This window comes from Mustela lutreola, chromosome 12 (genome assembly GCF_030435805.1).
Source record: "Mustela lutreola isolate mMusLut2 chromosome 12, mMusLut2.pri, whole genome shotgun sequence".
NCBI classification, from domain to species: domain Eukaryota; kingdom Metazoa; phylum Chordata; class Mammalia; order Carnivora; family Mustelidae; genus Mustela; species Mustela lutreola.
In genome coordinates this window covers 31,432,290-31,454,240 of record NC_081301.1, presented here as the reverse complement: position 1 = coordinate 31,454,240, position 21,951 = coordinate 31,432,290, and the positions used below count along the sequence as shown (strand labels likewise).

General features: G+C 40.8%; 1 long non-coding RNA gene across 4 annotated transcripts in view; it reads right to left on the bottom strand.

Annotated features, from left to right (window-relative positions):
• The window catches only part of LOC131812696 (uncharacterized), a 362,864-nt gene that overhangs the window by 152,075 nt on the left and 188,838 nt on the right, over positions 1–21,951 (bottom strand). The window contains exon 3 of one of the 4 annotated variants that reach the window (XR_009346443.1): positions 21,623–21,756. The exons of the other annotated variants lie outside the window; for them this stretch is intronic. This is a non-coding gene — a long non-coding RNA (uncharacterized LOC131812696). The remainder of the gene's footprint in view (positions 1–21,622; positions 21,757–21,951) is intronic. 4 annotated transcript variants of the gene reach the window in all.

Below are 21,951 nucleotides of genomic sequence, written 5' to 3'. Positions count from 1 at the left end.
CCTTTGTCACATGCATGACCTATTTTTATTATTTACTGATGAAAACAGGGAAGGTTCCCTTCTCCCTACCCCTCACTATTGAGCTTCCCATTCCTGTCCTTACCTCTTGTTCCAACTATCTGGAGGAAGTAAAGGCCAGTAACTAAACTTAACTGGTAAATTCCTAGATCACCTCTATCTATATTATAATCTAAAAAAAACAAAAGAAGCAAAAAAATTTTTTCAAAGAATTAAAGTATAGATACCTCTGCATTCCTATGATTACAACTAAAACTAACAAATGTCTATAAATTATCAAAAACAAAGAACTATTGAGTTCTTGTTATGGTCAAGTTACTGCTCTATGTTTGATCACTTCATCATCTCCTCAACTAGCCCCGTATGGAGTGTAGTATTAACAAAGAGGGTCAGTAACCTGTCCAAGATCTTATATAAAGCTAGCAAGAGTGAGGGAGATTTGGATCTCCATTTGTCTGAATCAAGGGGATGCATTCATACTCTATCCATACTGCCTTACCCATCCATGCAAGGGATTGAGTCATGAGTTAAGTAATATGCAAATTAATGACACACGGCCAAGTCCCTTAAGAAAAAGCTAACAAGGGAGAATATACATATATAGAGAGAGATATAGATAGATACACACACACATACACACACACACACACACATATATATACACACACATATATATATTCTAGAAAGAGAATATATATATACACACATATATCTGTGTATGTGTGTGTATATATATATATATATATATGTGTGTGTGTATATACATATATATATAATTTATAATTCTAATATAGATTTATGGGTGCTATATTAACACTACTAAAAAAGGGCTATGGAAACTCCCAAGAGGCAGAACTGAATTCTAGGTTGCAGTCTGGATAATGGAGATAGCTGAATATCTGATCTATATCAGAGGCTGATCTAGGTACTTTCACACGGGTGATCCTATATCATTTTATTTCATTACAAAGTACTCCTGTGTGATGTGGGTAGTACTACCCTCGTGTTACAAAAGTGAAAACCATCTCTTGTACGATAATAGCAAACTGCTATCTAGCCTTTAGGACATGCCGGGTGCTGTTCTAAGAACTACATGTGTATTAATTCATTTAATCCTCACAACATTTCAACCATACAGTGCAAAACCTATTTTAGAAATGAGGAACCTGAGTTCCAGACTGTTTAAGTCATTTGCCCCACGTCTTACCACCAGTAAGAGGTAAAGTCAGGTGGAGGGGCTGCTGAGTCCTTGTTTTAACCATCATGTTATTGCTCTTTTGGGGGAGATTAAGATGCCCAAAGTTACCACCCAGAAAGGGCTAGAGACAGGATTTGGCCACGTCTACCTTTCTGTAATAAAGAGTGATCTTTAAAAACTTTTCATTTAAAATATTTTATACCTTAAAAGACAATGGAAACAGAGGTTGAAGTAAAATGCTCTGAATACCATAGGAAAAAATAAGAACTCTATTCTACGGCAAGGGAAACCCTCAAAAGATTTTGATCAGAAAATACAAAAGTTAATATGATTCAATATGCATTGAGGAGGAAACAAAGTTCTCTGGAATGTAACCATGAATCAAAAGTGGTTGAGGCAGAAAGTAATGAGTCCCATTAGGAGGATTCTGCGTAAGCCAGAGTGATGAAGGTCTGAGAGAGGACAGGTCATGATTAACAGAGAGTGTGGGAGGGAACACTTAAGAGAATTTTCAGAGATGGCTTTGGCAAAACTTACCCAATGTGGAGGGAGAGGGACAACTCAAAGAGGAACCCAAAGTTTGCAGCATGAATGGCTGAGAGTAGGGTGGTAGTCTTGAATGATCTGGATAACATGGAGGCATAAGAAAGGTTTGGACATATTGAGTTTCTGCTGCTTGTAAATCCTGCGAAGCTAACCAAGAGAGAGTCATTTCAGAAAAGAAGAATTATTTAGTCTCTTGGTCACTAGCAGAAACCCTTCAAGACTGAAAAATCCAATCTGCTCTTTGAAAGTCATTCCAGCCAGTAAAGCAGCAATTGCAACCTTTTTTCTGCAGCAATGCTTATGAGGGATGCCATTCACAAACCTAGCATCCCCTTAGCCACACCCGCAATGTTGTAGAACCATCAAGGTAAGTGAGATGGATGGTATATTAAACACAATTCTCAGAGCACAAGCTCTCATTCCAAAACCAAAGTTTTTTTTTCTTACTCATTTCTAATAACAAAGAAAATGTTTAGGATGTATTCGGTTAAGTGGGAAAAAAGCTGAGAACAAAAAATACATATAATGTATTCAAAAATATATATGTAGATTATACACAGAAAAAATGCTAGAAGGAAATGTATCAAAATGCAAATAGAGGTCCTTCATTAAGCAAATATTTATGGAGCACGTGCAACATGCCAGGCATTGTGGTAATCATCAGGTATGGTGAGAAGAATAGACCTAATTGATGCCTTCATATAGCTTACAGTTTGAAGACTAAGTTAAGCTAAGGACATAAAGACAATTGTGAAACAGTCTGAGTACAGAATCCTTCTAGCCTTTTAGAATTGACTGATTTCTTGTTCTCAACCATTATGTTAATGTTCTGTAGGGATAAAGTAAGGCACAGCCAAAGACTTGGACCATGTTGAACATGGACACCAATTCTTCTGATGGCTTATATGTTTAGGGGCACAAGTATTTCTAAAACAGTCAAAGTTCTCATAGAAAGGACTCTCTTCTGCCTTCATAGTTCATTGATTTACACAATATGTAATTAAATTCTATAATTACAATAACAAGTAGGAATGGAATTTCCATATACATGAGTAAACACAAGTGATTCTTGTTGAGCATGGACCCACATGAAGGGAACACAAGTGCCTGAGCACGCTAAAGAAGAGGCCACTCGCTACCAGCATTCAGCATGCTGTGCACATTAGTTGGTATAACTTACAGAAGTAATCAAGAGAACGCCTCAATCCAAGAAGTCAACTAAATGAAAATTGGTTAAGAGAAGCTACATTGTGTCCTATTTCTGGTCACACAGCTTAAGATTGCCATAACATTAGGCAGCCAATTAAATCATAATGACCTCCCTATTAGTTAAAATCTTTTTTTCGTGATTATTGTTTCTGCCACTAAATCAGAATTCTGTGCTTGTTACAGTTATGGCCTCCCAAAACTCATATGCTGAAGTACTCACCCCTCAGCACCACAGAATGTGAGTTTATTTGGAGATGGGGCTTTAAAGAAGTCATTAAGGTAAAATGAGGTCATATGAACAGGTCCTTATCCAACGTGACTGGTGCTATTACAAGAAGAGATTAAGAAAAACACAGACAACACAGGGGCACCTGGATGTCTTATCTGGTTAAGCCACTGCCTTCAGCTCAGATCACGATCCCAGAGTCCTGGGTTCGAGCCCCACATCGGGTTCCCAGTTCCGTGAGGAGTCTGCTTCTCCCTCTGACCTTCTCCTCTCTCATGAGAAAATAAATTTCAGTTGTTTAAGTCATTAAGTCTGTTGTATTTTGTTATAGCAGCTGTAGCAAACTGATACAGTGCTTATCTCAATGGCTGGCACATAGCCAGACTCAAATATTGATATAAATGAGTGAATAGGGACTGTATATGTCCTCCATCTTGCATGTCTATTATTGATTTTTGATGACCTTTAGAAAAGAATTTTAATAAACATTGGTATGCTCTAGTTATCTGCCAGCGCTGAGATTTTAAGATAAGAAAGTAGGTCTTCTCTTTGGTTCATTTCTACCACTTGATCCTAGGACTCTGGAAAGAAGTCCCCATAAATTCCAATTTAAGAACATGTCAAATGATCAGAGCAGAAATCCCAGAACTATTAGAAGAGAGCCAGTCCTCAACAGATTCAGAGTAGCCTTGAGCTCCTTCCTGCTGGGTAACGATGTCTCATGGGGCTTCACTGAGGCCCCTGGTGCACACGGACAAGGCTAGATGAGAAATGACCAGAAAAACTGGCAGGCAGCCAGAAAATCTCCAAAGCCTTTGATACATGGTATATGAGGTCATGGGAACCAAGGTTGAACTTTCTCCCCCTCTCCTCCTTAAGGAGAAGAATTAAGGTAATTGAAGAAGCCAACACACCACTTGGATGTGCCCTTAGCACTGTGACCTCAAAACTGGATGGGTATATTACCTGGATCCTAAGCATTAGCATAGAGTGTCAGCATCCACCTGATTTCCAAGGGTATGTGACCCAACCTTCTCAATTTGCAAGGAAGGAAACTGAGTCCTCAAAAGGGGAAAGATCTACCCCGCTCTTGCCGTCACCATTTCTTAAGCCTTTGCCTTAGAAGCCAAAGTTAAATATTTCAATCTTAATATTGTTACTTTTGAAAGAGAGCTTCCTCCCAGAAATCTTAGCAAATAGTCCCTAGACTTTGCTCAAGCACTTCTAGGACTGGGGAACACAATGTCCCAGAAGGTAGTAAGACCACCTTCGAATAGATTCCATTGTTAATTCATTTATTGAGCCCAAATCTGTTTTCCTGCATCTTCTACCTATTGATTCTCATTATGCCTTAAGAATGAAGGAATCTTGTGGCTCAGTGGGTTAAAGCCTCTGCCTTCGGCTCAGGTCATGATCCCAGGGTCCTGGGATGGAGCCCTGCATCAGGCTCTCTGCTTAGCAGAGAGCCTGCTTCCTCCTCTCTCTCTGCCTGCCTCTCTGCCTAATTGTGATCTCTGTCTGTCAAATAAATAAAATCCTTAAAAAAACAAAACAAAACAAAACAATGAAGGAATCCATCTAACTCCTCTTTTACATAGTGGCCCTCCGATGTCTGAAGACAAAGGAGACTTTTAACATTATCTCCTAGTCATGGTTTTGAGCTCTCTATTCATCCTTCTCGTTATTGCCAATTGCTTTACATCCTCATAAAAAGCAGTTAGTGACACATCAACAGACAGAAATATAACATTCTAATTAGTGAGCGCCAGTCCCTTGACCTGGAATGAAATTATATATGAATACCCCTAAGTGAGTGGGAAAAGTGGAATGGGAGTGCTTACCAATAAAGAGAAGAATAGCCTGTCCCAGATTCTAGTTGTCTCATCTGAAACCCATTCCTTCCCTGATTAATTCCTAGGCCTATTTCAAGAAGCTCTGCCTAACATCTTCCCTGGCCTCCTCCTGTATATTAGTCATCTCTCCTCCTGCCATCTGCCATCCTCACCCCTGCCACTTTTGCCCCCAAATCTCCAATGGGTCCTGGACTTCGATGTATGGAAGGATAATCCGAGAAGCTTCAAGCATCTGCCAGATTTTTTCCAAGGGAAGCAACCCTAACCAATTTTCTGACTTTCTCTTGTTATTCCCTTCCCGATACACTTACTGTAGAAATGAAACCAACACTGCTATCCTCATCACAGTGGGTTGGAATACTGTGCTGAAGATCCTACACGAGCAGGACCCATGAAGACTAACTACCCAGGATGTACTCCATACTGAGGGAGTCTTGGCAAGCTGACTCAACCAAACTCTTATTGTTGAGAAGCAAAATGAGCCAAATAACAGTGAAGGGCCACCAGACCTGGACAGCTCTCTTTAACTGCTTAGGGCTGTATGGAACACATGTACTGAAGAAGTGGGAGCCTGGGTGACTGAGTGGTAGATGAAGAGACATTCCCATATTTCCTTACAATCAGTCCACACGTCTAATAGGAAAACTCCAGAGTGAAAGCTTTAAAGTCTGTTTGCTCCTGCTTCCCCATCACCCCTCAAAGTTGAAGGGCAAGATGTTTACATAATGACTTTTCTTCGTTCTCATTGCTTCCGAAGCCTTCCTCTATGTTTAGGACATCCTTTACAGGGTTTCGATTCACCTTGTCCAGTGAATGAAACTTACACAGATTGCAATTTTTCACCTTAAATGCTAGATACTGTGAGGATATAAAAGGAGATACAATTCTTGGGGATGCAGGAAAATCCAAATGATTAGAGATGTCTAAAAACAAAGTGACTTTATTTGGGGTTTCTTCAATGAAGATAATCCCCCCATAATGTCATAGAATCCGATTCTCCTTTGCCCCTTATATTCATTTTGGGATGTGACAGGGAGGGATGAGCTTAAAAAGTGGGAAAAAGGGGCACCTGGCTGGCTCAGTCAGTAGAGGATACAACTCTTGATCTTGGAGTTGTGAGTTTCAGCTCCACTTTGCGTGCAGAGATCACTTAAAAATAAAACCATCTGTACCCCAATGTTTATAGCAGCAATGGCCACGGTCGCCAAACTGTGGAAAGAACCAAGATGCCCTTCAACGGACGAATGGATAAGCAAGATGTGGTGCATATACACTATGGAGTATTATGCCTCCATCAGAAAGGATGAATACCCAACTTTTGTAGCAACAGGGACGGGACTGGAAGAGATTATGCTGAGTGAAATAAGTCAAGCAGAGAGAGTCAATTATCATATGGTTTCACTTATTTGTGGAGCATAACAAATAGCATGGAGGACATGGGGAGTTAGAGGAGAAGGGAGTTGGGGGAAATTGGAAGGGGAGGTGAATCATGAGAGACTATGGACTCTGAAAAACAATCTAAGGGGTTTGAAGTGGCGGGGGGGTGGGAGGTTGGGGTACCAGGTGGTGGGTATTATAGAGGGCACAGATTGCATGGAGCACTGGGTGTGGTGAAAAAATAATGAATACTGTTATGCTGAAAATAAATAAATTTAATTTAAAAAATAAAAAATAAAACCATTATTTAAAAAAAAAAGTGACAAGTAAAGAATAGGCCCCAGCTTATCTCAAACTCCAGAAACTTCTACCTCGCCAGAGATAAATACCTTGCTTTTAATTTCAACATAGAAGATTCATGTGAGACTTGGGGCACCTGGGTGGCTCTGTCTGTCTGGCTCTTGACTTCAGCTCAGGTCATGATCCTGGGGTCACAAGACGGAGCCCCACACTGGGCTCCATGCTCAGCAGGGAGTCTGCTTCTCTCGCTCTCTTTCCCTCTGCCCCTAACCCCACTCATGTTCTGTCTCTTAAATAATAAATAAATAAATAAATCTTTAAAAAAGGCTCATGTGAAACATATTCAGATGAAATCAAGTTTAAACAAATTAAACAAATTTAAACAAATCAGGTTCAACAAATTAATTCAATATCTGTTCAAGGAGTTGAAGGTGTACCATGGAGACGAAGTGATAAATAGAGTACTCACGGTTTTTTGCCTTCACAGAGTTTACAATCAAATGATCCTTGCTGTTCCTTCAACTGATGTTGCAAATAGTAGTCTTTTACAAACTGCAATGGTGAGGGAATAAAACAGTCTTGTCCTAAATAACTTGCTATAAGCTGAATGTTGATGGCCCCCTAAAATTCATAGATTAAAACTCTAACCCCCCAATGGGAGGGTACTAGGAGGGGAGGACTTTGGGAGGTAATTAGATCCATGGGGGATTGGTGCCCTCATAAGAAGGGACAAGAGAAAATCTGCTTCTTCTCTGTGCTCTCCAACACGTGAGGTTACAAAAAAGACAGCCATCTGCAAACCAGGAAGCAGGACCTCAGGAGGAACTAAATTGGCCAACACCTTAATCTTGGAATTTCAGGCTCTAAAATTGTGAGAAATGAACATCTGCTATCTAAGCTACCTAGTCTATGGGTGTATTTGTCACAGCAGACTGAAAAAGACATATCTACATGTCCCTAGCCATAGGCACACTCCACTAGGGAGGGAGTGGAATCAAAAAGATTTCTAAAATCTGGGCTCTGCCCACAATGAACTAAAAAATCCAAGATTCCCATGTGAAACTGTTGGCCAACGGAACAGTTAAAAATAAAGTGCTCGATGGAGAGGTACAGATGCTTAATAACTAGGAAATGTACAATAAAATGTTAAATATATGGTCTTGGCAACAAATTTGGAAGCAGTTTAAAGAAAGATCAAGATGGAGTAGAGATATCAGAAAAGATTTTATCAAGAAAGTGGTGCCAGAGTGAAGTTTTAAAGGATGGGCAGGAGGGGGTGGGCATTCTGGGCAAGAATAAAGGCATCGTGGCAAAAAAAAAAAAGAGAGAACACACCAAAAAACCAAAAAAAACCAAAAACCTGACAGTCACTGGGTAGGGATAACAGAGGAAAACCAATTAAATAACCACAAATTGTGAATGTTATAAAACAAAACCAAACAATTCAGATCACACCTAACAAACAAAATTATAATAGAAATACCATGTCTGCTCCCCAAACACATGCACATTCTAACACTTTCTTGGAAAGAGTGCTGTAACATTGATTTATATCTGACAGTCCAAGTTAAAAAAAATGAAAGAGCTGCCAAATCTGCCTATATAAATCCCAGTGATTTCACATGTTTTTATCCTATGAACTGAAGGCAGAAAAAAAGATTTAAGCCTTTGAGACAGCAGACAATAAAATGGTACCCTAGCAAAGCTTCTCTGAGGAGTCACTAGAATCATATTCATCATGTCCGAGACTGACATTAATTCTAATATGCAGACACTCCTCGGCATTCAGATGCACAATATTAAATAACTCTAACAGGTGAATTTATCGAGTTCTGCAGTGGTATGTTGAGCCATACAGAGGGACCATATAACAGCAGTTTTATGCAGAATCAAACACTCTTTAGGAGCTATGGTAAGCTTCTTCTGTCGACAGCCAGATGGTTGACAAGACCCTCCTCCAAAATCTTCCTGGATAAAATTGTTTCTCTTTGGCCTTGTGGTGTCAAACCCTTGGGCTGCACATGCCTCGAGCAACTGATCAGAACCAGCACGGCTACCTAAATGAGAAGTCTGGGCCATCCTTGCAGGTAATCCTGACTGGTTCATGAAAAGGAGGACTGATCCTCTGTCTTGGTGAGATTACACATCCAAATCCCTAGCTATTGGAAGAAAACATCATTGCCACCACTTCCTTGCCCCTACAGAGAATCGTCTGCCTTCCTGACCTCACGAGAGAGCCCCAGTTATTAGCTAACAAGCTACTGCTCTGCTCAAAAGCCCAAAGACAGAGGTAAGGATCTGGGGCAGAGGCAGAAATCTGCATCTTTAACAGGCATCCCCGGGTATTCCTTTTCCTAATTTGCTTGATCACCAGAAGCATCTGGGGCAGTTTCAAAGTGTGGGTTCACAAAGCACAGCCCGGACCTCCTGAATGGAATAGCCAACGGTTTGTCAGTGATGATGGAAGTGATGGATCACCGTGCTGTTCAGAATTGTATGTAAAACAATGAAAGTGAGAGATTCCAGTAGGTGTAGGTGTCACTTCTCTGACTCTTTGCTTCCTTTTACAAGAAAAGGAGAGCTAGGTAACCCATTATGTTTCTGTTCTTGCCTTGATACCAAGAAACTGAAAGCTGATAGCAACTCTTCCCGGCTTAGATTTCTAGGTATAATTGTTTCCCTTTGTATTATTGGTCCTTTTTAGCATCCTTTCTAAAATGTAACTTTGAATTAAGTCACCTAGAAGTAGTCGGAGCATAAATTACAAATTATTGCAATATAAATTCCGATTCAAGCTTTCCTTCAACTTTCAGAAACTCACATTCTCTATTCGGCTTGTAAACGTGGGTGAATCCGGCATTTTACAGCTACATACCAATGATGGGGCTCCCATCAACCACCTCTTGGGACAAATGACAGAGGACAAAAGTCCCCAAAGGACTGTTCTACTTGGCAGAGTGGAGGAATCCAAGCTTTGGTCAGTCACCCCAGAAGCTCAGTTCCTCCCTCTCAACCCAATTATCTGCTAAGCAGAGCCAGCTGTGGAGTAAGGAAAACAAGGTGGGAACCAGGTCCGGAACTGAGGTTCAAATCCCAATTCTGTGTCATTCCACATGCCCTTACCTCTAGTTTCCTCCTCTGTGAAATGGACATGAATACCTTAACTCTGCCTATCTCTTGGTGTTACTATGGTAACTCTTTGTTAAATGAAATATTTTACATGATGCAAATTAACAACTATTGGAAATAGCTTAGAAATACTAAATAAAATATACTCAAATGTCATAACTGGACTTTCATCTAAGAGGGCTCTCTTTTTCTGAGGAAAAGGTCATAGATTTTAAATAAGAAATCTGGAGGGGACACCTGGCTGGCTCAGTCAGTTACACATCTGTCTTCAGCTTAGGTCATGGTCCTGGGATCGAGTCCCACATCAGGCACCCTACTCAGCAGGGAGTCTGCTTCTCCCTCTCTCTGCTGCTCCCCCTACTTGTGCTCTCTCTCTCTGACAAATAAATAAATAAAATCTTGAAAGAAAGAAAGAAAGAGGAAGAAAGGAAGGAAGAAAGAAATCTAGAGGATCCTAATATGCTCCTCTAACAGATGAAAACTTCAGAGTCCAGTGGGCAGGGCGAGATCCACACCTGGGAAGATGGTCTTTGAGGGTCAAGGTGCTTAGTTTAACCTTGACACAGCATTGAATTCAGATAATGCTTGGAGCACTGTATCCATCCTTTGACAACACACTGTAGGAGGCCTTCCCCACCTATAGTGCATCCAAGGGAAACCAACCAGAGTATAAGGGGCCTAGGAACCACGTTCCATTAAAAACAGTTAAAGGAACTCAGCATATGCAGACTAGAACAGACTCAGGGGACATGGCCCTGTCTTCAAATGGATTTAGTGACATCAGATTGTCATGAAAAAGAGGGGTTTCTTTCACTATGGTCTCCCCTAAGTGGATTCGGGGAAAGTGGATTTCCCAAAGGAAAGTTGCCGGAGATAAGATGTTGACTCAAGAGAAAACAAATTTCAGGATGGAGTACGTTAACAAGTAAAATGAGGAGCTCCTAAAGCATCAGTTTTTAGATGTTTCCAAAGGGATTCTTGCTCTAAGTGAGAACTTGCAATCGATAATCTTTGATTATCAATGTTCCAAGTGTTCCTATCCCAGGAGATGCTCCAAGCCAATCCCTTTATCATTGGCAGACGTAAAGTTTCTCATTCCTGGACACAAACTAAAATCCTTTGGCTAAAGAACCCAAACTTGACTTTGGGAGGTAGAAAGTGGGACTTACAGCCGAGAAGGGCTTGACTTTGGGACTCTCAGCCCACCGCATGCTAAAACTGGTGCTTTCCAACATCTTCTATATTTACTACTTCACTTCGATTGTGAGACTTCTCAGTTCAAAGCCCGATGTAGCACCGTCCCCCTGTGCTGCCTACCTTGGCACCGAGCCAGGAATCCACGGCTGCCATTTGTGTTTTCATTTAGTAAATAAAGATCAGAAATGGCTGCTGTTTTAATAGATTGAAAACTCTGGTCTGCAAATAAATATCTTGGGGGAATTAGAGAAGATTTGGAGAACAACAGTCAATCTCAATATAATTAAAAATAAGCTCTCACCTGTTACTAATTTCCTTCTTGTTTCTTTGCTAACAGAAATCTTTGTTTGAACAAAGAGGTAAAAGGCACAGTTAGAAGCTGTTTACATAGTGCAAATGAGAGTGCTAATTGTAGGGAGCTTGCATGTTAATGAGAGAGAGGTTATTTATCAGTGTGAAATTCTGAGTGCAATAAATTGCAGGTGATATTTCAGGAAACATTCATTTTCTAATGATTTCTTTTCACCGCCAGCAGTGGCCCCGAATCAAAGTGCAGTATGTTGTAATGAAATAGGAATTGCTCTGGAAGCCAGGAGATCTGGTTGTGGCCCCATAGCTAGCTCTATGCCCTGGCATAAGCTGCTCTCACTTTCTGACTCGGGCTCAGTATCCGTGGAAACTTGACTGTCTCTCATTTTCCTTCCAGTTCTAACCATTATTGTCTAAGAAGTACCTCCAGCTTCTACTGAGAACTAAGTTTCTCTTTCTTGGGATAGCCTTTGTTGTTCTGAAACCAACTTATCAAAACACATTCTTGGAAAGGGCTTGGCTTCCTCGCTCCCAGGTTTTCCCCTACCCTGGCTGCTATGGTTTTGCTCGGCAATTTTTGAGGAACTCATGGAAGATCCCTGGAAGCAAGTCTCCTAGCAGTGCCCCAGTACCACAGGCCTCCCAGCTGCTTCCTCGGTCTTTCTTAGACCTCTGAAGAGGTCTGAAGAGCCCCCCTGGCCTCCCCGTGACTCATTCATTTGGAAAATACTCTTTGAACACCCATTGTGTGTGTGGCACCATGCTGAAAACTAGGGACACAGAATTCTGTGAGGCCAACTTGGGCCGCACCAGCCTGGAAAGCATCTAATGGGGAAGTGACCCAAGTGATCATGGGATAAGTCCTAAGTGGCTAAAATATGGGTTGCTGTGACAGGAGGGTTAGGAAAGTCTGTCCTGAGTGACACCTGCACTCCAATCTAAAGTAGAAGAAAGTGAGCTGTGGGAGGAGGGGCATACAAGCTGAAGAAACAGTACTTAAGGCCATGGGTGAAGATCCCAGCACATCCAAGAACCAGAAAGTCAGTGAGGTTTAACCTTGCTTGGTTATTAACCTTATTCCAAGTCCTCCTTATCAGAGGATTTGGAATAAGCAGAGAATGGACCAATACAGGCTGAAGAGGTAGGTAGGGTCAACTGGCGTCAGACTCTGGCTTCAGACTAGGGGCTAAGGACTTTTGGACTCTGCCCCGAGGTACCAAGGTAACTGGAAACCATGAATGGATTTTTTTTTTTTTTTTTTTAATAAGCTCAACACCAATGTGGGGCTTGAACTCTTGACCCTAAGATCAATAGATTTTAAATGAGAAAGAAATGTGATCATACAAAGCGATTGTATCAACCTCCCTCAACTGTTGTATCTAAATTCAGTTTCTAAGGGACACGGCAGAACCCCTGAAGCCCTTGTCCATTCCCTCCCAGGGCCACATATGTATACCAAGCCCCAAGAGAAAAGGGAATCCCAATGTTCAAAGGAAATGGGATGTTCCAAGTGTTCCAAGAAAACTGAACCCACAAATAACATTTTGGTGACAATCCTCACCATAGGAAGAAATTCGGACAGGGATCTTAGGGATCCTTCCACCCTCCCTCCGGCTCTCCTCCTTCAGGGGTATCAAGTAAACAGGATAGGTAAACAGGAAGCATGTCTCCTCCAAAGGGAAAAAGCAAGACAGGAAGTGATAAGCAGGGAACCCTGAAGGCAAGAGCATATAGAGGAGTGCAAACAGAAAAAAATATGGAAAGAAAGACATCTGCAGGTTCTGGTCATGGACAGAGTTCTCAACTCACGCTCCCAGAAGCCTTCGTATGAACTATTGTCAAGCCCTTGTGGGGGCAACTGCTAATCCCATGAGAGGCAACAGCAGGAGGTAGGTCACAGAAAGCCAGCCCCATGAGCCTTGGGGGATGCTAGGGGCGGAGGCGGAGGCAGATAGAAGTAACTGCCTTCACAGTGTTTCTCCAGGCATGACCTACAGACTGTGTGTTTCCTAATCAAATAAGGTGTGGTGACAAGTGTAGATTCCCCAGCCCCAGAAACACACAGCCCTCACAAGCAGCATGGAGCCGAGGCGTCAGCACACAGGCCCTGAAGTCATTCTTACTGGTTTCAAATCCTGATTCTACACACTTACTGGCTACGTGAACTTTGACCCTTTGCCTCATCTACTTTGGCCTCAGCTTCCTGGCATGTAAAAACGCACATCATAATAGGGTCACGGTGATGAGGAAGTGAGGTAACTCCAAAAAATGACTTAGAATGATGTCTTCCTGGGACATGGTAAGACCCTGATCATTGCTAACCATTAGTGTAGCTGAGAGTGGGCCTGGGGACCTGCATTTTTAATATGCTCCCCCAGACAGTTATCCCCACTCATTAATGTCCTATCTTCTATTTGAGGAGTATCTCTATGTCAGCCTCTGAGGCTAAGCCTTTTATGCTTCTTCTCTCATTTCAGACCCATAGGGGTAGCGCCAGTATCTCCCCCCTTACCAATAAGGGAGCAGAGGCCTGGAGCGGCTAAGGACCTTGCCCATGGGCAGATCCTGAAGTTCTGGACGCTCTTTTACAAATAGTACAGTCCAGGGTGCCTGGGTGGCTCAGTGGGTTGAGCCTCTGCCTTCAGCTCAGGTCATGATCTCAGGGTCCTGAGATTGAGTCCCGCCCGCATCGGGCTCTCTGCTCAGCGGGGAGCCTACTTCCCCCTCTCTCTCTGCCTACCTCTCTGACTACTTGTGATTTCTCTGTGTGTGTGTCAAATAAATAAAATAAAATCTTTTAAAAACAAAACAAAACAAAAAACAAATAGCACAGTCCACCAGGTTAGAGACAGAGCACGGGCAGGGGACCTGAGCAGCCTGGGGCTTGTGAGCCCAGAGAGGGGCTGTGAACAGGATCCGCAGCTTCTACCCAGCTGCCTGTGGAAGTGTGGATTTGGGTGATGGCTGAAGCTGACAGACACCCGGGCCCCAGAAGGAAGAGGGCTTCCGCCCGGAGGTGAGGAAGCCAAGGGGGAAGGGCTCAGCCTGAGTGCTGTTGCCAGTCAGCTCAGCCCACCTTACCCTCTGGCTGCCAGCCGCTTGCTACCACCCTGTCCTGCGTGGAGGAGCGCTCTGGCGGGCTGTGCACCTTCTCATGGCATGGAGCCCTTTGGGTAGAACCGTTGCTCATGACTGTGTCCAGCTCTGTGAGGCCTGGACTTTAGGCCTGGACTTTAGGCCTGGCTGTGTCATCACAGTCAGGTGTGGCGCTTGGAGAGGCACCGTAGTGCCATTTCAGATCGGTGTGACATTTGTCAAGTGCTTAAGTGTTGTTCCCTTTCTGGCCACCCCGGGGAGAACCGTCCTCCTTGCTTTGTGCTCCCATACACTTTCCACAGCCTTCCGTCAGAGCACCTGGGACACCTCATTGCACTTGGGATCTACCGGTTCCTCCAGCTAGAATGAGGGGATCTCCTCTAAAGAAGTAGCCCTTCAGACTCACCCTCCTCCAGGGGTGTGAACAGAAATCCACCCCCATATACCAAGGCATGACCAGCCTGGGCAGCCTACTCCTTTGGGACTGACCCAGTGACCGTTTTCATCATAAAACTGTTGGAAAAAGGAATTGAAAATTCTTGCTTCTAATCAACGAGCCTCCCCTGCTATGCGAGTAAGGGACATGTCTGCAGAACAAATGACCACACGGTGAAGTCGCATACCCTGGAACTGGAAGCCAGGCTTGCCTCTGAGACTTTGTCCTCTCTCTGCTGTGACCCCTCTGGACCTGGCGAGCCAAACACACAAGCACAGAGGGGGAAACAGACAGAGCCTTGCTTCCCACGGGGCCTAGCCCGACCTGGGAGGGTCCAAGACAGGCACGTCATGAAGGTTTCTGGTGAATGAATAAATGAATGAATGAATCAGTAAAGGAAGGATCCCTTCCAAAAGAATTCTTGAGATAAAATTCTTGAGATAAATTTTCTTGAGATAAATTCTTGGGATAAAATTTCACACCAATCCCATCATTTCCTCTGGATATACAAATACACAGGAGCACAAGTTTCTGTGTATACCCAGGTAGAGCTCTACCTTCTGTCAAGTGTCTCTTACTCCTCAGGAGTTCCCAGAGTCCTGGTCCAACACCCTCTTCCCTGTTCCCATCTGCCTCTCCGTGCTGCCCGCCCCACTCCCCAGGCATTTTGCCTCCACTCATTCTTCAGATCTGATCTGAACTCAAAGGTCAGTTCCAGAAGGCCTTTTTGAAGGAGGAACTGAAGGAGGAGGATGCCCATGTTCTTCTTCGAGTAGCACACCTGCTCATCAGCTCATTGCAAAGGTACTGATCTCTAGTGGAGAGAGACTGAAGGGTAATGCTCACACTTGGGGTCATGTTTACCAAAGGGTCATGAGATCCCCTGTTGGACTCATTAGAATTACTTACTAGCAAACCATCAGGTTCACAGGAATGACAGCCAAGAGAGGGGAGTTGCCAGGCACGGTTAAAATCAGTTTGTCTGCCAGAGGAGGAACTGAATGACAGGCAGTTTTCTGCCGCAACGTGCAGGGAAATTTCTCGGGGATGGGCCACAGAAGTCAACCACCTCACGGTACAGCCAGAAGAGAAGGTTTCTGTCGTCATCCTGTTTCCCTTCCTACTAGAGGTGGAGAACAGTGGTGCACAAGGCAACTGGTCTTTCCCCCTCCCACTCTCCACTAGAAGTCACCATAAAGGCTCTCGAAGAAATAGCTTTCCATGTATTTGGCTTATGAGGAGAACAACAGTCAGGAATACATTTGACTTTGAGACAAATAAAATGATTCCAAAGAGGCAAGGCCTTGAAACCAATGTCAGTAAGCTAAAAAGTGGTAAAGACAGGAATGAAGCTCTCCTTCCAGTTCTCACCCTGATGGGGAAAGTCCCAGTTTTCTAAAAATGGCAAAAACTTACATTCCTTGTAACAAATTCAGTGAGACTCAGACACAAGAAGTAGGAAGAATCTTGTTAACCATCCCTCCTCCACACACACATAACACTGGCCCCTCCCAGGAGAACAGAAAGTTCCTCCTCTCCCCTGACTGGTGCAGCAAAGTAGGGGGTGGTTTCTTCCAAAAACAGCAGTCTCCCAAGACTCAAATCTCAGTCTCACCTTCCTACAGCCCCAGGATCAAGGGCTCTGAAGCCAATCAGAGTTGGAGGGGATCAATTTCAAGTCATTCAATCAGAAGCACATTATCTAACTTTTCTGAGCCTCAGTTATTTCATCCCTGAAATGGTCCAAAAGTATCTCTTGGACAGGGTTGGGATGGACTTTAAAAGACATGACTAGGGCTGCCTGGGTGGCTCAGTGGGTTAAGGCTCTGCCTTCGGCTCAGGTCATGATCTCAGGGTCCTGGAATCGAGTACCGCATCGGGCTCTCTGCTAAGCAGGAAGCCTGCTTCCTCCTCCTTCTCTCTCTCTCTCTGCCTGCCTCTCTGCCTATTTATGAACTCTCTCTGTCAAATAAATAAAATCTTTAAAAAAAAAAAAAGACATGACTAAAATTAAGTACTTGGCAACAATGCCGATGAAATTGCAGTACCTTACAAAACATTCTGAGTCCTTCCTTCTCATCTGTAGATTTACTCGAAAACAAGCTAGAAGAAATCGAAAGTAATAATTTGTAGAATTTCAAATAAAAAATATACTTCCCCAAACAGTGGAGAAGTTAAAAGAAACCATATACCATATATAGAGAATGACCCCCTAAAATGTAAGAAGAAAGTAGAAAAAAAAAGTTAATGCAACAAAATGACAAAAAATGGACGTAAAATCTATTTGTTTTAACAAAAACAACCCTTACGCAAAGATTCTCAGATTGGGTCAAATAACAAAACCTAATATTTGTTATTTACCAAAACACATCTTAAAATAAACCAATACAAAAATATAAGGAATATTATGTAAATGCATACAAATATAAAGCCTGACTACAATACCGATATCTGATAACATTAAGTATAGACAAATTTGAGAGACCATCATTTTATATTTTATATAATCATTCTATATGTATATAATTGTCATGAACATGTATATGTCAAACAATATTTCACTGACACATTTAAAGCAAAGATTGTTAGAAACAAAAAGAAAAATGATGGAAAAATGATTATATTCCAGAAATGCTCAAACTGTCTTTGACAGATAAAAAGAAATAAAAGATAAAAGAAATTTTTAAAATAAAATAAAGATTAAGCAAGGAAATAAAGATGCTGATTAATCTATTTATTAAAATTCATTTAATATATAATTTCATAAATTATACAACTTAATATTGTACAAACAGAAAATATAATTTATTTTCTAAGACCTATAGACTATTTACAATACTTTATGATGTATTAGTATAGAGATAAAATTTCTAAGTTCCAAAACCAAAGTTTCACGAGCTATACCTTTGAATATTATCTCACAAAATTCTAAACTAATAACAAAAGTTCAAAGAAAAGGCCAGCCACTTAGAAGATTAAAAGTAACTTCATTAAGGAATTGTTAAAGAAGAAATATGAATCATAATTGCAGATAACTTTTTAAACAAAGATGAGAAAACTATAAATAAAACTTTATATGAAATTCCGAAGCAATTTTATTAAAAAAAGAGCACTGCCTTAAATATTTTAATATGTAACAAGGAAGATGGGAAAAAATGAACTAGTCTTACTTAAGATCCAGAAAAGGAACAATAGTATAACTTTTAAAAAATAAAAAAAGGAATGAATAAACATCAAAGAGCATATCAAGTAACAAGGTAAAAGAGAAAAATATTAAATAGCCAGGTCACAGAAGTGGTAAATAAACCCAAGAGCTGGTCTTTTAACCACCAAAATTATGCAAAAAAAGCTTCTAACATATAATTAAGAAAGAAAGAGAGAATTCTGGGAAAATGGGGATGACAGTGGCAGGATCATTTTTGGATATTCCTAAATATTTGCATAAAAACAGAGTAACTAGACTACAAAACCAAAACCCACAGACAACATTTACAATAAAACTAGGTGACAGGTGTCTTTATGATCCCCTAAATACATGTGAGTGGGATAAATCTTCAAGAGTCAAGACCTCCATATCACTATCATCTGTGTAAGAAAAAACAGTAGGATATACAGGATGGATCTGAGAACAGAAGCACCCTAAAGAGGCCAGCAGGTTTTCACTAAAAAAATTGCAATAGATCAATTTAAAAGCAGTGGCTAAAAGTGGCAGGGATTTTGCTCACTCCAAAACCAGGTAAGTACATAGGAACCCAAAGAGATAAAGCAGTCCTGCCCCTATGTAACGGGAGAAATGGGAGAGAGACATTGGCAATGAAAAATTTTCTCATGATACTACGAGATTGAAAATGTGAAAGAAATGGAACAATTTTAAGGAAAGGTAAATTAATTGAATTGATCCAAGAGATATAAAAGATCTGATGGATTAAAGAAACCATGACATAAATTGAAAATACTGTCCAAAAATTACCTCCCTCCAAAAATGGTGGGTGTATATGGTATGATGGATAAATTCTTTCAGGCCCTCAAAAAACAGATTAATTCTCTTTATTTCAAGGCTTGAGACTAAAATAAATAAACCTTAATAAAGTAATCACACACCCAGAAGAAAGCTATGAAACAAAATTATTTATGAACAAAGATACAAAAATTCTTAATACCTTATTTACAAACCAAATACACTAACACAGAAAAACAACAATTAATTCTTTTTCAAGTAATATTTAACCTAAATCTACTAAGGTAATTCTTGACCATCAACAGGTCAAGAAAGAAAAAATAATTAAAAAAAAAACCATAATGTCAGCTTCAGAGATGGTTAAAAAGTCTTAACAAAATTTAATATCTATTCCTGATAAAAGATTTTTCATGAATTAAAAAAAGTCTTTCCTAACATAAATAACAATTAGCTCATGATATATACAGCTTCAGAAATTATGAGGAAATTATAGAAATATCCTCATTAAGTAGAAGAGTTCAGATGTCTTCCTGGTTTTACCACTAGCACTCAAAATTATTTTAGAATTCCTTGCCAATTCAGTAAGTAAAGAAAAAGGAAAAAGAGTTATGAATACCAGAAAGAAAAAAAATATTTGCTCATTTTGAAATTATCCTCTTAGAAAATATGTAAAATAAAAATAAAAATTACTAGAGATAATTCTCTCCTCCAAAGTGTTCTTCTAATTAAACACAGAAGAAAAAACCAACTTTTTTTTATAAGCAATATAATTATATTTGAAATCAAAAGAGATACACCATAAATACTCTTTATCTCCTCCCCAACAAAAGTTTATTCTGAGTGTCAGGTCATATTTTAATTAGGGAGGGATTTTTTTTTTATTCTGACTCTATTTTGAAAAGTAAATATTATTTGCATTTTTCTTCTCATAAATAAAACACATATTCATTGTAAAAAAAATTTCATATACAGATAAGCAAAAACTAAGGAGTGAGTAAAAATTACTTATAAATCACAGAAAGCCACCATAAATACTCTGAAATACATACATCACTTATCTTGGTTTATTTACCCACGTTATATAATTAATCTCCTGCCTACATAAACTTTTATCATACAAGGTTAAAATTTGGTCTTCTATTTCTCTCACTGTGGTAAGGTTGAATAATGGTCTTCAAAGAGAGCGAGGTCCTAATGCCTGCAACCTGTGAATGTTACCTTCTATGGCAAAAGAGACTTTACAGGTGTGATTAAGTTCAGGATCTTAAAATGGAGAGGTCATCCTGGTTTATCCAGATGGGCTCTAAATGCAGTCGCAAATGTCCTTATAAGAGGACGGCAGAGAAGAAGACACAGAAGGTGACAATGGGACAACTGAAGCAAGATGCCACAGTGCTGGCCTCAGGGGGACAACAAGCTAAGGAATGCAGGCTGCCACGGGAAAGCTGGAAAATGCACAGAAATGGAATCTTCCCTAGAGCTGCCAGAGGAAGCTTGGCCTTTCTGACACTTTGACTTTGGCCTAGTGTAACTAATTTCCAGACTCTGACCTCTAGAACTGCAAGAAAATAAATGGATGCTGTTTCAAGTCACCAAGTTTGGGGTAACTTGTTACAGCAGCAATGGAAAACCAATGCACTATGAAATCATCTTTGATTAAAAAGCAAGTCAGGAGCACTATTGTATAATTCAACATTGGTCTTAGACATTTAAAAACCAAACTATAAAATATTATTTTTAAAAAGGTGTGTTCTCATTGCAGAGGAATAAAAGGAATTTAGACTCTGAGTTCTAAAGGACTCTAAACTCTTTTCAGAAGACAAATGGGGCATTTAAAATTATTTTTTAAATATACATAACAATTTCCATATAAGAAGGAAAGGATAAAGGACAGAAGACAGATAATATAAACCCATAATGAAAACAAAGAAGACTAGACCAGTACAAACAAAACAAACAAACAAAAACAAAACAAGGAAAAAAGAAAAACTTGTTATCTTGAACAAGATGAGGCTTTAGGGGAAGGTGGGAGTTAATCATTCTAGATAACAAACACGGCTCTTAAGATATGGTCTAAGCAAAAAGAAAAAACTAACAAGGAAGGGACAGGCCCAGGGTATCAACTAACAATGGCAAAATCACTCAGCCTGTGCTGTGCCTTCCTTTTTTTCACAGAAAAACTGATCCCCAAAGACCAAAGAGAAGAAAAGATTACCAAAATGGAATTAGTGTCATGATAAGATAACTGATATTAAGAGAGTTCCTCATGATAAATCCACCCATCCATCTGTCCATCTATCCATACACCCATCCATCCATCCATCCATCCATCCAACAAATACTTATTTAGTGCCTAATACATACCAGGCATTGGGACCACCACAGAGAACAAAAAAAAAAAAGCCGGACCCCATCGCACAGTTACAGTTCAGCAGGAAAGGCAACATTATAATTGAATATATGAATATATCATTACAAATTGTACAAATATATCATTACAAATTGCAATAAGAACTATGATGAGGGGCGCCTGTATGGCTCAGTGGGTTAAAGCCTCTGCCTTCGGCTCAGGTCATGATCCCAGGGTCTTGGGATTGAGCCCCCCATCGGGCTCTCTGCTCATCGGGGAGCCTGCCTCCCTTCCTCTCTCTGCCTGCCTCTCTGCCTGCTTGTGATCTATCTGTCAAATAAATAAATAAAATCTTTAAAAAAAAAAAAAAAGAACTATGATGAAAGGAAAAAGTGAAATGAGATTATATTAAAGACTCACTTTACATTGGGGGTGGCAGAGGAGGTAGTCAAGAGAAGTTTCTCTTGAGGCAGCACTCGTGTTGTCCCGCTGAGGTGAATATGCAGAGCCTGAAAGAACTCACAGGTGTGACTGCAGACACTCAGACACTAACCCTGAAAAACAGAGAATACAAGAAGGGAGGTAGCAAAATATGCCCATTTCCAAAAGTGGAGGAAATGTGGAGTCTGGAAACTACAGAACACAAAATAAGAAGCTGTGAGTGTGAGAAAAGAAAGAGGCTGATCTAGGGAGCTCACAGAGAAGGAGGCATGCAAAGGAAACTCCAGCAGGCACTCGCTCCTGCCTTG